The sequence below is a fragment of the Macaca thibetana genome, chromosome 10, assembly GCF_024542745.1.
Source record: "Macaca thibetana thibetana isolate TM-01 chromosome 10, ASM2454274v1, whole genome shotgun sequence".
Taxonomy (NCBI): domain Eukaryota; kingdom Metazoa; phylum Chordata; class Mammalia; order Primates; family Cercopithecidae; genus Macaca; species Macaca thibetana.
The window spans coordinates 52,378,757-52,401,470 of record NC_065587.1 but is presented as its reverse complement, the minus strand read 5'-3'; the positions used below and the strand labels follow the sequence as shown (position 1 = coordinate 52,401,470).

The 22,714-nt window shown below is 40.0% G+C and overlaps 1 protein-coding gene across 6 annotated transcripts in view; it reads left to right on the top strand.

The window, feature by feature from the left end:
• Nucleotides 1–22,714, top strand: part of NCOA3 (nuclear receptor coactivator 3) — a 158,288-nt gene that overhangs the window by 40,640 nt on the left and 94,934 nt on the right. The window lies entirely within an intron of this gene.

Genomic DNA, 22,714 nt, shown 5'->3' with positions numbered 1-22,714 from the left:
TGATCAGGGAGAAGGAGAAAAGGAGGAGAGAATTTGAAATGCCTTTATGACCTCAGAAGTGACAGCTTGTCACTTTTCTTTTGGTCACATAGACCAACTTTGATACAGTGTGGGAGGGGACTGCTTAAGTTCATCAATACCTAGAGATGGGTGTCGCTGGCGATGTCATCTTGGTGCTGGCTACTACAGTGAGACTACTTCCCAGGGAGTGTGGTTTATCAGAAGACACATACCTGTTTTCCTTTGAGTTGTTAATATTAGCAGATACTGTAAATAAAAACTTTTTCTTTGTTTTTTTTTTTTTTTTTGAGAGAGTCTTGCTCTGTTGCCCAGGCTGGAGTGCAGTGGTGTAATCTCTGCTCACTGAAACCTCCACCTTCTGGGTTCCAGTGATTCTTCTGCCTCAGCCTCCTGAGTAGCTGGGACTACTGGTGTGCACCACCATGCCTGGCTCAGTTTTGTATTTTTAGTAGAGATGGGGTTTCACCATGTTGGCCAGGCTGGTCTCGAATTCCTGACCTCACGTGATCCGCCTGCCTTGGCCTTCCAGGGTGTTGGGATTACAGGCGGTGAGCCACTGTGCCCAGCCAAGAAAAACTTTTTCTAATCAAGTATTTGGTTACCTCGTGTGGGTACAGTTTACATAGGAAAGATGGGATTATGTTAGACTCTCTTTATTTACTAGTATTTAAAATAACAAGTTGGTTTACTAGTATTCTCCTGTGTTAAAAGAACCATTTTTTCTCAAAGTTTTTAAAAAAACTTTATTTTGAAATAATTTTAGACTTTTGGGAACGTTGCAAAAATAGTAGAGTTTTCCTGTATACTCCACCCAGGTTTCCCCAATTTAATAACTTGCATGGCCATGTTATAGTGATCAAAACTAAGGCTAACACTGGTGTAATACTGTTAACTAAGTAGCACATATTGTCAAATTTTCACGATTGTGTTTTTTTTTTTTTTCTGTTCCAGGATCCAATTCTATTCTTTATTAATCTCTCCCTTTTTTGGGGGGGGAGTTATTTTGTAATTTTTCAAGTATTTTTTTTTTTCAGTTAGGTGTAGCATGTCCATGATAATATATCTTTATTTGTCCTTATTCAATACTACTTTTTTTTTTTTAAGGCAGGGTCTCACTGTCACCCAGACTGGAATGCAGTTGTGCTGACAAGGTTTACTGCAGCCTCAACCTCCTGGGTTTAAGTGGTCCTCCTATGTAGCTGGTACCGCAGGCATGTGTCAGCATGCCTGACTCATTGTTGTGGGTATTTAAAAAATTTTACGAAGTTTGTATTTTGTTTTAGATGTTGCCTTTATATTAAAATTCTTATGTAATAGACTTAGTGGGCACCCCCCTCCCCACATTTTTTGGTTATTTTCTGTTGGTTTCTTACTTTGAATACTATTGAAATTACCTAGTAACTTTTTCTTCCCAGGCATTTGATTTAAAGTAATATCTTTTTCTTTCAGTTACTATCAAGTAATCAGTTTTTTTTTTTTTTTTTTTTTTTTTTTTTTCTCTTCATACTTCAGTTTTTGGATAGTTGTGCTCTCTACATTGTTGGAACATATAGTCATTATGTAGTATAATGTGTCACTTAGAACCCCCATTCAGGTTTTTACAGATAAATATTTATTTAATACCCACTACCATTTTTATGTTGATATGGACTTTCCAGTTATTTGGGTCATCTGGAATTCATTTTCTCTAATAAATTCCTCAGGAAGAGCTTATGGGAACAGTATTCCTTGTGTTCCACTATGTTTAAAAAGTTTGTCTGGCTTGGTGATGATAAAATTCTATTCCACAGTATTTGAAATATGTCATTCCACTGTCTTCTGGCACAGAGCATAGCTGTTACGGTATCATGTCGACCTGTTTTTCTTTGAGCAATGTAGCCTTTTTTTTTGTCATTGTTTAGATGTCCACAGGATTTTTTTGTTAGTAGTCTTTTTTTTTTTTTTTTTTTTTTTTTGAGACAGAGTCTCACTTTGTTTGCCCAGGCTGGAGTGAAGTGACAGGATCTCAGCTCGCTGCAACCTCTGCCTTCCAGGTTCAAGGGATTCTCCTGCCTTAGCCTCCCTAGTAGCTGGAACTACAGGTGCGTACTACCATGCCCAGCTAATTTTTGTATTTTTAATAGAGACAGGGTTTTGCCATGTTGGCTAAATTCCCGACCTCAGGTGATCCACCTGCTTTGGACTCCCAAAGTGCTGGGATTACAGGTGTAGTCTTTGTAGTCTTATTGGTGTTGGTGGTCTCTTTTCAATATGTGTTAATAGTTTCAAGCTTCCTTCCCCTCTTCTTTTTGTCTTTTTCTCGATGTCATGAAGGTTTTCTTAGTGTTGGGTTTTTTTTCTTTGCTTTTTGTTTTTGTTGTCTTACTGCCTTGGTTTTCTTCTTTGGGACTCCTACTGTACATATGTTGGATCATATGTGGTATATATATAGAGATGTGGTCTTGGTCTGTCGCCTAGGCTGAAGTGCAGTGGTGTGATCATGGCTCATTGCAACCTCCACCTCCTGGGCTCAAGCGATCCTCCTACCTCAGTGTCCTGAATAGCTAGGACTACAGGTGCATGCCATCATGCCTGGCTAATTTTTGTATTTTTTGTAGAGGTGGGGTTTTGCCATGTTGCCCAGGCTGGTCTAGAACTCCTGAGCTCAAGTGATCCTCCCACCTCACCCTTCCAAAGTGTTGGAATTATGGGTGTGAGCCACTGCACCAGGTCTGTATATTGTTTATGTGAGATAAACCTCTCTTTTGTTTCCTCACTTGTATAACCAACTGTCCTCTGAACCTTTTCATTTAGATTTCTAATGGACAGCTGAAGCACAACATGTCCCAAACCAATCTCATCATCTTCCCTGTAAGATCTTCACTAAAGCCTTTTCTTTCTCATTGTTGGTCATTCATTCTTGCTGTTGCTTAGGCCTAAAAACCTTGACTACTCTTTTATCTCCTTGCTATTTTTAAGATATATCTAGTGTCTGGCCACATCTGAATAATTCCACTGAACCAACATTTTCTGTGAGTTATTGTAATAACATCCTAACAGGTCTTCCTGCATTTTACTCTTGTTTCCTTACAGCCTGTTAGTAACATAATAGCTGGAGGGATCTTTTACAATCCTAAACTAGTTTGTCAGTCCTCTCTTTTAGACTACATAGAGGTTTCTTATTTCACCCGGAGTAGCAATGAAAGTTCTTACTTTGTTTCCATGAGACTCTGTGACTTGCCTCTGTTTTTTTGTTTTGTTCTGTTTTGTTTTGTTTTTTTAAAGACCAACTTTCCCTCTTGTTGTCCAGGCTGGAGTGCAGTGGTGCAATCTTGGCTCACTGCAACCTCTGCCTCCCACGTTCAAATGATTCTTCTGCCTCAGCCTCCCAAGTTGCTGGGATTACAGGCATGCGCCACCACGCCCAGCTAATTTTGTATTTTTAGTAGAGATAGGGTTTCTCCATGTTGGTCAGGCTGGTCTCGAACTTCCTACCTCAGGTGATCTACCTGTCTTGGCCTCCCACAGTGCTGGGGTTACAGGCGTAAGCCACCGCGCCTGGGCTGCCTCTGTTGTATCTCTGATCTCACCTATCATTCCTGTCTTCCTTGTTCATTCTTGATCCAGTATTGTTCTTCATCCAGTGCAGGCACATTCTTGCCTTTGGGTATGCCCTTTCTTGGAATGTTGTTTCTGTCATATATCTGATTAAGTTCCTCATCTCTTTAAAGTCTCAATTCTTACACTCTTAATGAGGCCCACTCTTACCACCCTATTTAATACTGGAGCCTCTGACCTTATAGCATGAATGCTCTAACATATTAATACTTTACTTATTTATTGTGTTTAATTATAAAGCATATGCTCCACAAGAACAAGAATCCTAGTCCCCCTTGCTCACTGATATATCTCAAACACTTAAATCTAAGTGCCTGGCATATGGTAGATGTTCATCATTCGTTTGTCTAGTGAATAACTATACCCTGTATTTCCTTGAAAGGATGATGTCCTCCTAAAGCCATTCTCCCATCCCTGTCTGTGGTGTTAAGATGTTTTTCTGTGTCATAGCATGTCATTTCTTTTTAAACCCTGTGGTGGGAGTACATTAGGAAAGTTCCTAGTCTTTGTTGGTTTTATTTTTATTTTATTATTTTTTACGATGGAGTCTCACTCTGTCACCCAGACTGAAGTACAGTGGCATGGTCTCAGCTCACTGCAACCTCCACCTCCTGGGTTCAAGCGATTGTCATGCTTTAGCCTCCTGAGTAGCTGGGATTACAGGCGCCTGCCACCACCCCCTGATAATTTTTTTTATTTTTTATTTTTTAATTTTTAGTCCCAGGCTGGTCTTGAACTCCTGACCTCAGGTGATCCACCTGCCTCGACCTCCCAAAGTGCTGCGATTACAGGTGTGAGCCACCACGCTCAGCCTTTGTTGGTTTTATTTTAGCTTCCTGTGTTTTTAGGCTAGGACTGTTTCTGGAAATCCATTTAAGATGGAAGTTGACTCTGAAATTGGTTGAATAAAGTTAGGGTGGTTTATTAATGTAGAGGAATTGTGAGTTACCACTTGTCATATATGTAAGATAATTTCTTGTTTGTTTCCTTACTCTCTGAGCCTAATAAAAAAAGTTTCCTTTAAAAAAAAAAATTCAGGGCCGGGCGCGGTGGCTCAAGCCTGTAATCCCAGCACTTTGGGAGGCCGAGACGGGTGGATCACGAGGTCAGGAGATCGAGACCATCCTGGTGAACATGGTGAAACCCCGTCTCTACTAAAAAATACAAAAAACTAGCCGGGCGAGGTGGCGGCGCCTGTAGTCCCAGCTACTCGGGAGGCTGAGGCAGGAGAATGGTGTGAACCCGGGAGGCGGAGCTTGCAGTGAGCTGAGATCCGGCCACTGCACTCCAGCCTGGGCGACAGAGCCAGACTCAGTCTCAAAAAAAAAAAAAAAAAAAAAAAAAAAAAAAAAAATAAATAAATAAATAAATAAAAAAAAAAATTCATTTCTAGGCCAGGTATGGTGGCTCAGACCTGTAATCCCAGCACTTTGGGAGGCCGAGGCAGGCGAATCATCTGAGGTCAGGAGTTCCAGACCAGCCTGTCCAACATGGCGAAACCCCCTCTCTACTAAAAATACAAAAAATTAGCTGGGCATGGTGGCGGGCGCCTGTAATCCTAGCTACTCGGGAGGCTGAGGCAGGAGAATCACTTGAACCTGGGAGGCAGAGATTGTAGTGAACTGAGATCATGCCACTGCACTGCAGCCTGGGTGGCAAGAGTGAAACTCCATCAAATCAAATCAAATAAATAAAATAAAATAGTCTCTTTTACTGCATTTTTCAGTGGCAGTTTGAGAAGGCGTGGCACATGTCAATAGACATTAACATGCAATTGACAAATGCCTTTAAAAAAGTGTATGTCTATATTATGTCAATGTTTTTATAATTCTGTTTCAGCAAATCAAGAGAGTTGCAGTAATCTAGAAAGGATTTATGTCATGATAGTTTACTGTGTAGTCTCCCCAAGAAGGGCCACTGTGTTCTGCGTAATGCTATTAGGCACAAGATGTGAAATAATATCTGTGTGGTCTTCATTTGGTGACTATGATAAAATCAATTAGCATTTTAAAGGGCTTCTTAAAAATACCATTTAATGAATTATAAAAATTATTAGTGAGTTATTATTGAGAACATTTGTTAAATTAGTGTTTTCTTTGTTTGGATTGGATGTAATGCATAAACTTCAAAGATGTAAAAACTTTATTTAAAAAAAATTTTTAATTTTTTGTAGAGATGGGAGTCTCACCACGTTGCCTAGGGTGGTCTCGAGCTCTTGGGCTCAAGTGATCCTCCCACCTCAGCCTCCAAAAGTGTTAGATTACAGTCCTGAGCCATCACGCCTAGCCTTACTTTTCTATCACCTGTGGAGAACATGTATTAACTTTGTAATAAAAAAGTTTTTAGGCCTGGTGCTGTGGTCTTGCCTGTAAATGCCAGCACATTGGAAGGCTGAGGTGAGAGGATCACTTAAGCCCAGGAGTTCAAGGCCAGCCTGCGCAACATGGCAAGACCCCGTATTGACAAAAAATTTTTAAAAAGTTAGCTGGGCATGGTGTGGTTAAAAAAAAAAAATTAGCTGGGCACAGGATGACAGGTACCTGTGGTCCCAGCTACCTGGGAGGCTGAGACATGGCAATCACTTGAGACCAGGAGGTTGAGGCTACAGCAGACTATGATCTGTCCGCTGTACTCCATCCTGGGCAACAGAGTGAAGACTCTGTCTCAAAAAAAAAAAAAAAAAAAAGTATATCTATATCTATGTCTATCTTCTGTATTTTCTATAAATTGGTGGTGGTTGGATCTAGAGGCTTGAGCACAGATGATTTAATGAGATCAGTTTCCAGGTTTTCAGATTCACAACCTTTTGTTCTCTTAAATTCTTCTTCTTTTTCTTTGGAGACAGAGTCTTCCTCTGTCACCAGGCTGGAGTGCAGTGGCACAATCAAGGCATTGCAGCCTCGACCTCCCAGGCTCAAGTAATCCTCCTACCTTAGGTTTCCTAAATAGCTGGGACTACAGGTGCATGCCACCACCATGCCTGGCTAATTTTTGTAATTTTTTTTATAGAGACATGATTTCACCATATTGCTCAGGCTGGTCTCAAACTCCTGAGCTCAAGCAATCTGCCTACCTTGGCCTCCCAGAGTGCTGGGATTACAGGTGCGAGCCACTGTGCCTGGCTGTTCTTTTAAATTTTTAAGTTGGCCTGAGAAAGCTTGCAGAGCCTTATTCTCCAGATGTCTCTTTTTACAATTATTCTTCTAACTGCCAAAAGAAAGTAAGAAGTCTCCCATTTTACTGTGTTGTATTTCAATTTTTTTTTTAAAGGATTTGAAGGCCAGACGCAGTGGCTCACACCTGTAATCCCAGCACTTTGGGAGGCCGAGGTGGGCAGATCACCTAACGTTAGGAGTTTGAGACCAGCCTGACCAATATGGAGAAACCCCATCTCTACTAAAAATACAAAATTAGCCGGTTGTGGAGGTGCATGCCTGTAATCTCAGCTACTCGGGAGGCTGAGGCAGAAGAATTGCTTGAGTCTGGGAGGCGGAGGTTGCTGTGAGCTGAGATCGTGCCATTGCACTCCAGCCTGGGCAACAAGAGCAAAACTCTGTCTCAGTTAAAAAAAAAAAAAAAAAAAAAAAAAAAAGTTAGGGGGGTTTGAAACACATGGGCAATTGGAAATATTGGTGTCAGAGTTTAAAAAGTGAATGACTCTCAATGGCTGGTTAACAAACGACCTATTAGTTGGTTTCTAAGTGTGTTTTTATCTGAATTGAGGTGGGAGTTAATCAAATTGCTCTCTGAGAGATCATGAAAACATAATTTTTGATGGTAGTTCACTGAGACTTTTATCTTGTAATTAAGATTATACTGAAAGAATTGAACGACATTGCTTTCACATAACTCCTTCCATGTATTTAATCTACTCATGTCAGCACATTTTTTTAATCTTACAAAAAATGAATGCATGTTGGTGGTGGGAGAGGGACAAAACACCTTGCCCGTTGTAGCTGAACAGATTCACTCACAGTGAAAAGTGTATTTTTTATGTATATATTACCCAAATTTGTAATATGTTTATGTTTTGAACAATTACATCCTAATAATGATCATAGTAACTCAGAATAAGATGTTTTTCAACACTTAGACCTCATGATCAGGTGGAATTTAATTATTTCAGTTTATATATCTTTTTTTCAGATATAGGATAATAAAATACATTCAAGTGTAAAATGGCATTTCCTCATGGTTAAATTCTGGGGAAGAAGAATGGAAATTTTATATTTCAGGAAAAAGGAAGAGTTGTAAAATTTCTGACTAAGATGGTGATCTAGGTTCTTTTCAATACATGAGAATGATATAACAGCTTATTAAAATGCTAATACTCATAATATCTTGGAAGTGACTGCTTTGTAACTAAATTGATGAAAAATTTAAATGTCAACTTGCAAATGTTCTGGGGCCCATAGTTTTTCAAGAATCTTCTGGTAGGTACTTGAGCAAAAACATTCAAGTCCTTTGGTACCTGTTTGTTGTCAGTCTCTGTGCTGGCTGCGTTGGTGATGTAATGACACGTTCCCTGAATTGACACATTCCTGTCTTTCAAGGAGTAGACTTTCTACAGCAACCGACTTAATTTATGTCTGAAGGAAAGACATATAACTGTACACACTAAAGATCTTTACATTTCTTGTTTTTATAAACAGAATTACAAATGCATATTTTGTATTTGAAATTTTAAGACCCCTCCCCTCCAGGGTGTGTATATGTTTCTTTATGAAAGTACAGGCTGGAAGAGAAATTTTCCAACTAAGATGAATGTTTCTTTTTGACAGTGAGTAAAAGATGATTAAAACAGTGGTGATTCTTTGGAAAAATTTTAAACATGTATTTTTAAAAAAATGGAAAAACATCATTTGTTTATGCCATAGCAATTTATTTTGCCCACATAGGAAACAAAGGGAAAAGAAGAATTTTTATATGGTTCAATATTTCACGTTAAGATAACTTAATATGTATGTATCCTTCCATGAGGAATAAATAGGAAGGCTAAAATAGAAAGGTTAATGTAAATATTTTTTAAAACTAAATTTTTAGGTTTTTAAAAAATTTTAATTTTACTGTTGTTTTTTGGGCTTTAAGGAAGCTCCATATCTCTAGGTTTTTAAATCCTAATGCACCAGGTTGGCCCTTTTGCTGAGGATGAGGCACTTTTGTGGTAATGTTGCCATGGTGACTGCTTGCCAAGTGCTGTCTCAAGGTCACTCATCACTCATAGCCCTGAATATTTGGATTTTGTTAAGGGAAAAATAACACTCAATTGATAAAATGAAGTTAATTATCACATCACGTTACTGAAGCAAATCTAGCAAAATTATACTTATAAACAGCATTTTGTGTCAGTATTGATAAATTGTATTTTTTTGAATATTGAGTTTTAACCTGCCAGATTAGAAGGCTAATGGAAAATCTATAAATTAGCCATAGCCCATATTGTAATACTTTGATTTTATTCCATTTCTGACTTTTAAAAATGCAGCAGCGTAATTTTATTATGGTTATGTTTGAAGATATCTAAACATATTTCCCTCAATATTTGCTTTTTGATTTAAGAGCAAAGATTTCTTAGGATTTATTTTTTCTTCTAGTAAACTTAGCTTGAAGTTGCCAGTTGCTTAAGCCCTTGTCCATATAAGAATAGGATGATCATTATGTTTCCCCAAACCAGATTGCAGAGATCTACTATCTACCTAGCTTTTATTTCATCTATTCTTTGTCTCATACTGCTGTTAATTTTCCTTGTTCTTACTTTCTAGGTTTCAATTTTTTTTTTTGTTATATACAAACATTATACCAGAAAAGCTGTTCATTAAAGGTTTTTGTTGTTATTATCAAACCAGTTTTCAGTAAAGGAAAATATGAAAAGAAATTCCCCTTTGCATTAGTCTATATTTCATCTGGGTCTTGTTCTAGAGAGAAAAATCAGAGCTATATGTCTTCATTAGGATGAAAGGTGACTTTGAAATCAGAGATGAAAAGCATTACTGTAAAAAGGAAAAATGTGATTGAAACAAAAACATGCTTTTCAAAATACATGGTTAGTTTTTTTTTTTTTTTTTGAGACAGGGTTTTGCTCTGTCACCCAGGCTGGATGGAGTGCTTGGTTCACTGTAACCTCTGCCTCCAGGGCTCAAGGGACCCTCCCACCTCAGCCTCCCGAGCAGCTGGGACTACAAGCACATACCACCATATCCAGCTAATTTTTGTAGAGATGGGGTTTTACCATGTTGCCCAGTCTGGTCTTGAATTCCTGGGCTTAACAGATCTACTCGCTTTGGCCTCCTGAAGTGTTAGGATTACAGGCGTGAGCCACGGCGCCTGGCCTGAAAATTTGGTCTTTTAGCTAATTAGAATCTAACTAGTTTCTCTGCTTTCAGGGGAATTGGATGAATTGGTTCTCCCAAAGCATTTTCATTTCTGCTTCTATAGAGCAGACACCTTTGCAATGTCTGATCGAGATATTTTTACACTCTTGAAATTTCTTTTTTTTTCTTTTATTATTATTATTATACTTTAAGTTCTAGGGTACATGTGCATAACGTGCAGGTTTGTTACGTATGTATACTTGTGCCATGTTGGTGTGCTGCACCCATCAACTCGTCAGCACCCATCAACTCGTCATTTACATCAGGTATAACTCCCAGTGCAATCCCTCCCCCCTCCCCCCTCCCCATGATAGGCCCTGGTGTGTGATGTTCCCCTTCCCGAGTCCAACTGATCTCATTGTTCAGTTCCCACCTATGAGTGAGAACATGCGTACACTCTTGAAATTTCAATGAATGCAAAGCTCTATAGATATTGTTGCAAATATGCGAGGTAGTATATGCCAGCTAATGTTTGTTTCATTTTTGCATATTTATGAGGCCAAGTATCTTATCTGATGCTATATTTGCTAATTTATTTGGAAAAAGGTGTAGATCTAAAACTCTGTAAGCTATGATGTTAGGCAACATGATCTAGAAAAAAGAATATTGGACTGGGAGGCGAGGGCCCTTGCACTGATCTTCCATCTTTCTTTTACTGTGTGAACTTGGTGAAGTCACTTGTTGTGGTTCATGTTTCTCATTTGTAAAACAAGGTATTTCCATTTCTGTTGTGACCATCCATAATTCCAGTGTCAGTATTCTGTGTAGTAAAATTTGGATTATCTTCAGTAATGGGGAGAATTGTAGTTCATACCAGTCTAAAATGCTGAAGCTTTCAAACTGATTCCTTTGACTTTGGTTGCAGATTTATTTTGTTTTTCCTTAGGTACTATTAAAGTTTTTGTTGTTGTTGTTGTTGTTTGTTTTTGTTTTTGTTGTTTTTTGAGGCAGAGTCTTCCTCTGTTGCCCAGGCTGGAGTGCAGTGGTGTGATCTTGGCTCACTGCAGTCTCTGCCTCCTGGGTTCAAGCGATTCTCCTGCCTCAGCCCCCTGAGTAGCTGGGACTATGGGCACGCACCACCATGCCTGGCTAATTTTTGGATTTTTATTGGAGACAGGGTTTCACCATGTTGGCCAGGCTGGTCTTGAACTCTTGAGCTCAAACATTCCACCCACCTCGGCCTCCCAAAGTGCTGGGATTACAGGCATGAGCCACTATGCCAAGCCTATTAAAGTTATTTTGTATTCCACATGTATATTTAACCAGGCTGTTTTGGAACAAGAAGGGGAAGAGTTTTTATGATGGGACTGTTTATGTGGCAAATAATTAGCAGTTTTTAAAATGTTTGTGACTAACTCTATAAGGTTAGAATTGACTGTAGAAATAGCTGCTGAAAGAATATAGAGTAGAAATTGATTTTGCGGTATTTTGAACCTGGGCTTAATGTAGACTCTGGACTTTTTCAATGAGAAGGGAGGGTTAATGTGTGGTGTATTTTTCTTTGAAGTTTTCTTTCCTTTTCCCTTTTTTTTTTTTTTTTTTTTTTGAGATGGGGTCTCACTCTGTTGCCCGGGCTGGAGTACAGTGGTGTGATCTCACTGTAACCTCCACCTCCTGGGTGCAAGTGATTCTCCTGTCTCAGCCTGCTGAGAAACTGGAATTACAGGCGCCTGCTACCATGCTTGGCTAATTTTTTTTATTTTTAGTAGAGATGGGGTTTCACCATGTTGGCCAGGCTGGTGAAGTTTTCTTTAACATGTCCCATTTTATAGCCTAGGAAAGCATTATAGTCTCAAAAGATGGTGGACATCATTGTTTATTAAAACATTGTTTTTAAACGTTTACAAAGTAGAATATATGTGAAAAGTGAAAGCTTTAGAATTAAATCCTTTCATACCCATTTCCTTGCATATACAAACACACAGTTTTTACTTTGTTGGCTCACATTGTGCTTACTCTGCCATTGCCATCTTTTTGTCAGTACATAGAGATCTTTTTCATTTAAAAAATAATGGCAAATATGAATTATTAGACTATATGAATATATTCATATAGTCTAATAATAAACCAGCTATTTGCTGTTAAAACAGTGCCACAAAGAACATCGTTTTTCTCCCATCTTTACCCACTCCTGCAAATATTCTCATAGAACAGATTCCTGAAAGTCAAATTTTTTGGGTCTGTGGATGTCCAAGGGATATCTTTCATATTTGGTTGGATATTTCAAAATTGCTTTTTAGGCCGGGCGTGGTGGCTCAAGCCTGTAATCCTATCACTTTGGGAGGCCGAGACTGGCGGATCACAAGGTCAGGAGATCGAGACCATCCCGGCTAAAACGGTGAAACCCCGTCTCTACTAAAAAATACAAAAAACTAGCCGGGCGAGGTGGCGGGCGCCTGTAGTCCCAGCTACTCGGGAGGCTGAGGCAGGAGAATGGCCTGAACCCGGGAGGCGGAGCTTGCAGTGAGCTGAGATCCGGCCACTGCGCTCCAGCCTGGGGGACAGAGCAAGACTCCGTCTCAAAAAAAAAAAAAAAAAAAAAAAAAAAAAAATTGCTTTTCAGAAAGCTTTAATAGCTTACAGTCCTGTCAACAGTGACACCTACTTTTCTCATGCCTATTTTCTTTGGATGATGATCTTATAGCAGCCATTTATTGAGTGCCCACCATGTGTTAGGAATTGTGTCAGGTGCTTAACTTGACTTTCTCTAATCCTGATAATCCTGTAAGATTATTTTCATCCCCATTTACAGTTGAGGAATTTGAGGGTCAGAGAGGTGAAATAACTTGCTTAAGGCTGCATAACTAGTAAATGGTAACACACTGGGGTTTAAACCGCCACCTGTCTGATTCCAAAGTCTGTGTTTCTCTTAATCAAGACTGTTTCTAATATTGAGAGGACCATCTGTAAATAGGTGCATATATACAAATTGAGAAGTACATCTTTTCCTTCAAATTAAGTGATATAGTCAGATAATACATAGAAACTTAATAGTCCTTCAAATCAGCCATAGCCAGAACAATATAGATAATTCAGTTTATTGATAAAGTTATGTATGAGATATAATTTCTGACTCTGGCTTTAGATGTTTAGGTTTCTGACTTTTCAAATGAGTATAATCCTTAGTGGTTTCATGTTTAACTTGAACTAATGATTACAACTAGAAATATACTACTTAGTCTACAAACCCGTCTAGTTAAGGATGCCATAACAAAGTGCCACAGACTGAGTGGCTTAAACAACAAATTTATTTTCTTACACTTCTGGAGGCTGGCATCCCAAAATCAAAAGTGTCAGCAGGGTTGCTTCTTTCTAAAGCCTCTTTCTTTGACTTGTAGATGCCTGACATCTCTCTGTGTCTTCACATGGTTTTCTCTCTGTATATGGCTTTGTCTAAATTTCTTTCTTCTCTTCTCTTCTCTCTTCTCTTCTCTTCTCTTCTCTTCTCTTCTCTTCTCTTCTCTTCTCTTCTCTTCTCTTCTCTCTTCTCTTCTTTTTTTTTTTTTTTTTTGAGATAGATTCTCACTGTTGTTGCCCAGGCTGGAGTGTAATGGTGAAATCTTGGCTCACTGCAACCTTCCCCCGCCGGGTTCAAACAATTTCTCCTGCCTTAGCCTCCCGAGTAGCTAGGATTACAGGCACGTGCCTCCACGCCCAGATAATTTTGATTTTTTTTTTTTTTTTTTAGTAGAGATGGAGTTTCTCCATGTCGAGAAGGCTGGTCTCAAACTCCTGACCTCAGATGATCTGCCTGCCTCGGCCTCCCAAAGTGCTGGGATTACAAGTGTGAGCCACCGCGCCGGCCTCAATTTCCTCTTACAAGGGCACCAGTCATATTGGATTAAGGCCACCCTAGTCACCTCATTTTGAATAGGATCACCTCTTTAAAGTTCTATCTCTAAATACAGTCACATTGTCGGGGTTAGGTTTAAAACATGAAATTTGGCAGGATGCAAAGAACTCTACCAGTTCTTCTACTGTTTGCATCAGTTTCAGTGTCCCTATCAGTAAAAGAAGTCACAAGCAGTCTTGAATAATTGAAACCCTTCTGCCAGATTGTCTAATGTCAGTCTCTCTTTTTTGACACTCTTCTTCTAAGTCATCTTCCTCATTGTTTGGCACAGAAGCCCTCATCTCTATGAAGTTATCTTCTGTTAATTCCTCTGGTGTGTGATGTCTTTTAGCTCTTACACTTCTCTAAGATCCATATCTTAAAACTCTTCACTCCCTACTTTTTTCACTTTTTTCCCCCCCCCATATCCACAACCTCCATGATTTCCTTGATAGGCTCTGTTGTAAATCCTGTGAAGTCATGCACAACATCTGGTCACAGTTTTCTCCGGCAGGAATTTATTGTTTTGGACTTGATGTCTTTCACAACATTTTCTGTAACACGGATGGTATCTTCAATGGTGTAATCCTTCCAGATTTTCACGATGTTTTCTCTATTGGGATTCTTTTCCATAGCATCCGTAATCCTTCCCATAGAGCACTATGTGTAATGAGCTTTAAAGGCCCTTATGACCCCCTGATCTTCAGACTGAGTTAGAGTTATCATGTTTGGGGGCAGGTAAACCAACTCGATGCCTTCATTGTTGAACTCATAGGCTTCTGGGTGGTCAGGGCATTGTCCAATAGTAAAAGAACTTTAAAAGGCAGTCCCTTACTGGCAAGGCATTTCCTGACTTCAGGGACAAAGCATTGATGGATTCAATCCAGAAAAAGACTTCTTATACTCCAGGCCTTCTTATACAACCAAAAGACTGGCAGCTGGTGTTTATCTTTTCCCTTCAATGTTTGGGACAGGGGAGGGAGGTGGCGATTAGCAGCAGCTTAGATGAGGGCAGTCCTGATCATAAACCCTACTGCATTTGTACACAACAGTAGAGTTAGCCTGTCTCTTCCTGCCTTATATCCTGATGCTTGTTTCTCTTTCTTACTAGATAAATGTCCTTTGTGGTCTTTTTTTCCTTCCAGAATAGGGCACTTTCATCTGCATTAAAAATCTTTTCAGGCTCTGCGTGGTGGCTCACGCCTGTAATCCCAGCACTTTGGGAGGCTGAGGCGGGTGGATCACTTGAGGTCAGGAGTTCGAGACCAGTCTGGCCAACATGGTGAAACCCCGTCTCTACTAAAAATACAAAAAAATTAGTTGGGCGTGGTGGCCTGCGCCTATAATCCCAGCTACTGGAGAGGCTGAGGGAGGGGAATTGCTTGAACCAGGGAGGTGGAGGTTGCAGTGAGCCGAGATTGCACCACTGCACTCCATCCTGGGTGACAGAGTGAGACTGCACCACACCCAGCTAATTTTTGTATTTTTAGTAGAGATGAGGTTTTGCCGTGTTGACCAGGCTGGTCTTGAACTCCTGACCTCAGGTGATCTGCCTGCCTCGGCCTCCCAAAGTGCTGGGATTACAGGCATGAGCCACCGTGCCTGGCCTAATTTTTGTATTTTTAGTAGAGATTGGATTTTGCCCTGTTGGCCAGGCTGGTCTTGAACTCCTTCCCTCAGTTGATCCACCCGCCTCAGCCTCCCAAAGTGCTGGGATTACAGGGGTGAACCACTGTGTCTGCCTGGATATGCACATTTTAATTTTGTGTCTTTCAAGGGCCAACTCTATTTGTTGAATGTATAAATGAATAAAATAGATAATCTTGGTACTGATAGAGTTTATAAGCCTAACCTACTGTTTCTCAGTTTTACATGTTTTTTTGTCATCTGGGGATTGCCATTATGAGAACATAAATATGGAATTTTCATATAAGTCTGTACAAAAAGCTGTTAAAGACAGATTGTGAAATTACTTCATGTTTTCTCCTAAGGTCAGATGGGAAGTGGCAGAATCCAGGTCTTCTGTCAACTCAGTGTTGCTCTTGGTGTCTTATAGGATATTTTTTCTTTTTTTGTGGCCACATATCATATTTAACTATATTAAAGGCTTATCCAATCCCTTTTGAAGACTTTATTCTGTAATATTTTGCTCTAAATATGATTTATTTGAATCTTTAACCTCAGTTGGTATATTTTGAGAAATGGAGTTGACAGAACTAGTTGAAACTTTCAAAAGTATTTGTGGATTGAGAGACTCTCAGTGAGCAAGTAGTAAGTATGAGAAAGGGTGGAAGTGTTTTTCAGGCTGGGATATTTGAGAGCTATCGGAGGATTTGTTCTAGACCACTGCTACTCAAAAGTGTAGTCTATTTCCTTACAGTATCTGTATCATCTGGATGATACTAGAAATTCAAATTCCTGGGTTCTACCTCAGGCCTGCTGAGTTGTAATCTCTGGGTTTTGGGCCCAGGAATATGTTTAACAAGACCCCCAGGTGTTTCTGCTTCTTAGTTTTGAGAGGCATCATTCTAGACTAAACTATAGGAAGGACGGATTAACTGAATTGGTTTTATTATTTTTTGATTTAAAAAAGTATTAAAAAGAGACTGGGTCTTGGTATGTTCTGCGTGCCTGTAATCCCAGCCACCCTAGTAGCTAAGGCAGGAGAATTGTTTAAACCCAGGAGGTGGAGGTTGCATAAGCCAAGATTGCGCCACTGCACTCCAGCCTGGGCGACAGAGCACAACTGTTTCAAAAAAAGGAGATAGGACCTGACTTTTAAGATTCCTTGGTTACATATTTGAAAAGGTTAGTTCTGGATAGTTGTTGGGAACTTGTTTTCTGCCTGTGTCCCTTCTTTCCCCAGTATTGCAAAATAGTTGCTATTGGGTAATTTTAGAATTCAAATTTATATAATCACAGTGATTAGTACAATTAAAATTAGGAGGGAGGATAGTACAATTTATGAAGTTGGAATTTAAGCTATTCTGAGTTGTGATTCTTGTTTCTATCAGTTGAGAGACCTTGAGCAAATTATTCTAACTCAACTTTAGTTCTCATCCATGGACAATGAAATGGTGTGCATCTTAGAAATTTAATAAATGTTTGTTCCTTTCTTTCTCTTTATGGTAGGGTCTAGTTTAGAGTAATTTAAATAACATGTTTTTCTGGGTTTAAAGTGGTGAGTGAAAATAATTGGAGTGACAAAATGGGTAGAAGTTATTTGGGATTGTTTATAAAGCACAACCTTTCATCTAATAAAAATTAGTTAATATGTGGTTCTACCCAGATTTTCTTTTTTCTTTTTTTTTTTTTTTTTGAGACGGAGTCTCGCTCTGTCGCCCAGGCTGGAGTGCAGTGGCCGGATCTCAGCTCACTGCAAGCTCCGCCTCCCGGGTTCACGCCATTCTCCTGCCTCAACCTCCCGAGTAGCTGGGACTACAGGCGCCCGCCACTGCGCCCGGCTAGTTTTTTGTATTTTTTAGTAGAGACGGGGTTTCACCGTGTTAGCCAGGATGGTCTCGATCTCCTGACCTCGTGATCCGCCCGTCTCGGCCTCCCAAAGTGCTGGGATTACAGGCGTGAGCCACCACGCCCGGCCCAGATTTTCTTAATCTAGATTTTGATATAAGGCATTTTAGAGAAACACTGAATAAAGTCTTTCTGGACAAGTACTCTATCTTCCTTTTTAAAAATGAATATAAGCTAGATCTCAAACAGAACAGTTCTGGTTAAAAAAATGGTTTAAGCTTTTTGGTAAATCGTGGTTGCTGAAGAAAAGATTTTAACCAGATTACATTAGGTATGGTATAAACTTTTAAATTATAGGGATAAGCAAATATTAGGTGATTTGAAAGGAAGCAAGTTGATTTTGGGCTATTCCTGATTATGGGATATGTTACATGCTAAACAATTGTACTGGTTCAGTATCATTCAACTTGAGGTTTTCTTATTTTTGAATATTATTATTTTGCTGTTGCTTTCCATTGATTTGTTTGTAAATGGCTTTTGTTAACCAGTTTATTTCTATTTAAAATGTTATAGAACTTAGAGGGTTGGCTTTTTCCTGGGTTTTTATCTGAATGAATCTATTGGCTCTAATTTAGCTAAATAGCCTGATTGATTTAATTCTGCTTAGAATATTTTTATTATGCTAAGATTTCCTGCTTGTCACAAGTGGAATCTTAACAAACTTGAGGGTGTGCTTCATCAGAGTGGACAGTCACAGTTTCTAGAGTTCTTCCTTATCTGTGTCATGAAATGCTTTCCTGATAACTTAATGGTATTTTACTGTAATTAACAGTTTTATTTTACTGCAAAACTCTTAAGTGTTATTGCCATATGAGATTCATATGAGATTGTTTTTAGTGCCGTTCTTTAAAAGCCTGAACGTACTTTCCCATTTTGGAGCTTTAAAGAATGACCTTGGCCGGGTGCGCTGGCCCACGCCTGTAATCCCACCACTTTGGGAGGCCGAGGCGGGAGGATCACCTGAGGTCAGGAGTTCGAGACCAGCCTGGACAACATGGTGAAACCCCATCTCTACTAAAAATACAAAAATTAGCTGAGCGTGCATGCCTGTGGTCCCAGCTGCTTCAGAGGCTGAGGCAGGAGAATTGCTTGAACCCAGGAGGCAGAGGCTGCAGTAAGCCGAAATTGTGCCACTGCACTCTAGGCTAGGTGACAGAGTAAGACTCCATCTCAAAAAAAAAAAAGAAAATAGGAAAAAAAAAAGGCCTCAGTGCAAGTTTTTCTACTCTCCAAAACCTGTGCTAAAAGTGCCATTTTTCTGTTTGTACATGTATCTCAAAAGATACTGGTATAATAAGTGACAGTACTTTAAGTGCTCACCTAGTACTTGCAGATTTTGTCATTATTAGAAATTGGCAGGGTCAATATTGCTTTCCTTATTTGTGAATCTACCCAGCTACTGTCAAATTATGCTTTATTACTTAATACATTTTTTTTTTTTTCCGTGTAGAGATGACATCCTGCTGTGTTGCCCAGGCTGGTCTCAAACTCCTGGCCTCAGGCTATCCTCCTGCCTTGGCCTCCCAAAGTGCTGGGATTACAGGCCTCTGAGGCACCCCACCTTGCCTGTCAGGTTATCCATGGGAAGAAGGAGCTACCTGTGAAACTGGTTTAAAATATTTTCTTTCCTAATTCTTGATAATAAGGTTATTGTTTCATTTTTGCTATATATTTGTGCCTTTTGTATTTAATCCAAAAATATCGGAATACTTCACAATTTTACAAGATAAATTACTTCTTTGTAAGATAGCTGTATGATTTTTATGTGAATTGCCAGCAGTCTGTAACTCTAACATGTTTTGGTGATATCAAAGTTAGTATAGTTGTCAAGGCAAGTTTATGGAAGGAGGTTTTCATTGCATAATCAAGTCAATTTCAGAATATTGTTATATATTCAGTCTGATACTTATATATTTGATGATAAAGGTTTTTTTTTTTTTTGTCTTTGGATAAGGAGTTTTGCTCTTGTTGCCCAGGTTGGAGTGCAATGGTGCGATCTCGGGTCACTGCAACCTCCGCCTCCTGGGTTCAAGCGATTCTCCTGCCTCAGCCTTCCAAGTAGCTGGGATTACAGGCGTGCGCCACCACTCCTGGCTAATTTTTATATTAGTAGTAATGCTGGCCAGGCTGGTCTTGAGCTCCGGACCTCAGGTGATCCACCTGCCTTGGCCTCCTAAAGTGCTGGTACAGGCGTGAGCCACCGTGCCTGGCCTGTATGAGAATTTGAAAGAAACACCAGCATTGATTAAGTATAAAAAAGAGCAAGTTAAAGTGTGCAGTTGAGAACCAGACATGTTTGGGTTAATGACCCAGAGATTGCATTAAGTCTTTGAAGAATTTTCATTTTACTTTTCCTCTTGGGAGCATTGGGTGACATTAGATATAGAAATAAATATGTGGTGTAAGAATTCTGCATCTTTAATTTTGAAAGTTCTATGAAATCCAACCCATTTATAAAAACAAATCATAAAAGTTGATGACTTAATGTGTGCTGTATACTGCTTTATCAAGTGGATCTTGTTTGCCACTCATGATTTAAAAAAATCAATAGATTTTATTTATAAAATAATTTAATATTTACAGAAAAGCTGAGCAGATAGTGCAGAGTTCCTGTTTACTGTTAATATTTTGGATTAGCGTGGTACGTGGTACATTTGTTATAATTAGTGAACTGATACAATACAATATTAACTAAACTCGATAGTTTACATTAAAGATCACTCTTTTGTATTACAATTCCGTGGGCTTTGACAAATGCATAGTATCATATACCTACCATTACAGTATCATACAGAATAGTTTCACCTCTCAATAAGTTACTTGTACTTCAGACCAATCAATGCCTCCTCCCTTCCCCGCTGGAACCCCTGGCAACTACTGGCCTTTTAATTGGTTCTACAGTTTTGGCTTTACCACATGTCATATAGTTGGAATCATACCGTACATAGCCAGTCTGAACTGGCTTCTTTCATTTAGCAATTTGCATTTAAGGTTCTTCCGTGTCTTGACTTGATCACTCATTTCTATTTATTGATGAATAATATTCCATTGTATGTATGTACCACAGCTTATCCATTCACCTATTGAAGGACATATTGGTTGCTTCTAGTTTGAGGTGGTTATAAGTAAATCTGCTATAAACATTTGCATATAAATTTTGTGTGGACATGTTTTTCTTATTTATGTTACGTTTTGTTGGACGGAGTCTCACTGTGTTGCCTAGACTGGAGTGCATTGGCACGATCTCTGCTCCCCCAGCCTCTGCCTTCCGGGTTCAAGCAATTCTCCTGCCTCAGCCTCCCGAGTAGCTGGGATTACAGCCATGCGCCACCACGCCGGGTAATTTTTTTTTTTTTTGCTCTGTTGCCCAGGCTGGAGTGCAGTGGCGTGATCTCAGCTCACTATAACTCTTGCCTCCCAGGTTCAAGTGATTCTCCTGCCACAGCCTTCCAGGTAGCTGGGACTACAGGTGCACCCTACCACACCTGTCTAATTTTTTGTATTTTTAGTAGAGACGGGGGTCTCACTTTGTTGCCCAGGCTGGTCTCGAACTCTTGAACTCAGGCAATCTTCCCACCTCGGCCTCCCAAAATCCTAGGATTACAGACGTGAGCCACTGCACTGGCCAAGTTTGTATTTTTAATAGAGATGGGCTTTCACCATATTGGCCAGGCTGGTCTCGAACTGTTGGCCTCAATCAGTCCACCCACCTTGGCCTTCCAAAGTGCTGGTTTTACAGGAGTGAGCCACCACACCTGGCCTTAATTTTTTTTGGAGACAATTTCGCTCTGTCGCCCAGGCTAGAGTGCCGTGGCACAATCTTGGCTCACTGCAACCTTTGTCTCCTGGTTTCAAGCAATTCTCCTGCCTCAGCCACCCTAGTAGCTGGGATTATAGGTGTGCGCTATCATGGTTGGCTTTTTGTATTTTTAGTAGAGACAGGGTTTCACCCTGTTGGCCAGACTGGTCTCAAACTCCTGACCTGAAGTGATTTGCCCACCTTGTCCTCCCAAATTGCTGGGATTACAGATGTGAGCCATTGTGCCTGGCCATGAGGACATGTTTTCAACTCAATTGGATAAATACCTGGAAGTGTGACTGCTGGATCTTATGGTTAAACTAGGTTTTAGCTTTGTGAAAAACTGCCAGACTGTCTTCCGAAGTGGCTGTACCATTTGTATTCTCACCAGCAATGAATGAGAGTTCCTGTTACTCTGCATGCTCACAACATTTGGTATTGTCAGTTTTTTAGATTTTAGTCATTCCAATGGGTATGTCGTAGTATCTCTTTTTTTTTTTTTTTTTTTTGAGACGGAGTCTTGCTTTGTCACCCAGGCTAGAGTGCAGTGGCCGGATCTCAGCTCACTGCAAGCTCCGCCTCCCAGGTTCACGCCATTCTCCTGCCTCAGCCTCCCACGTAGCTGGGACTACAGGCGCCTGCCACCTCGCCCGGCTAGTTTTTTGTATGTTTTAGTAGAGACGGCGTTTCACCGTGTTAGCCAGGATGGTCTCGATCTCCTGACTTTGTGATCCGCCCGTCTCGGCCTCCCAAAGTGCTGGGATTACAGGCTTGAGCCACCGCGCCCGGCCAGTATCTCATTGTTTTAATTAGCAGTCCTGTAATAACAGATGATGTTCAGCATTTTGTATGCTTATTTGCCATCTGTATATCTTCAATGAGGTGTCTTTTGTCCATCTTTTAACCGGTCTCTTGTGTTACCATTTTGTCATTGAAGAGCTCTTTGTATATCTTGGAATGTAAATTCTTGATGTGTTAAACATTTTTCTCATAGTCCGGCTTGCTTTGATTTAAAAACATTTTTTATTTCAAAATTTTTTGGGTTATAGGTGGTTTTGGTTACATTAATGAGTTCTTTTGTGGTGATTTCTGAGTTTTTAGGTGTACCCGAGCAGTGTACACTGTACCCAATATGTAGTCTTATCCCTCATTTTTTTTTTTTTGAGGTAGGGTCTCTGTCACCCAGGCTGGAGTGTAGTGGTGTGATTTTGGCTCACTGCAGCTTGGCTTCTGGGGCTCAGGCGATCCTCCTACTGCAGCCTCCAGCCTCCTGAGTGGTGTGCAGTCACCATTCTCGGCTAATTTTTTGTATTTTTTGTAGAGACAGGATTTCGCCATGTTGCCCAAGCTGGTCTCGAACTCCTGAGCTCAAGGGATCTGCTTGCTTGCTTCGGTCTCCTAAAGTGCTGGGATTACAGGCATGAGCTACTGGGACTGACCAATTTTTTTTTTTTTTTAAAGTGGACTTTTTTTTTTTTTTTTTAAAGCTACACGGTCTTGATCTGTTGCCCAGACTCCAGTGCAGTGGCATGTTCATAGCTCACTGCAGCTTCAAATTCCTGG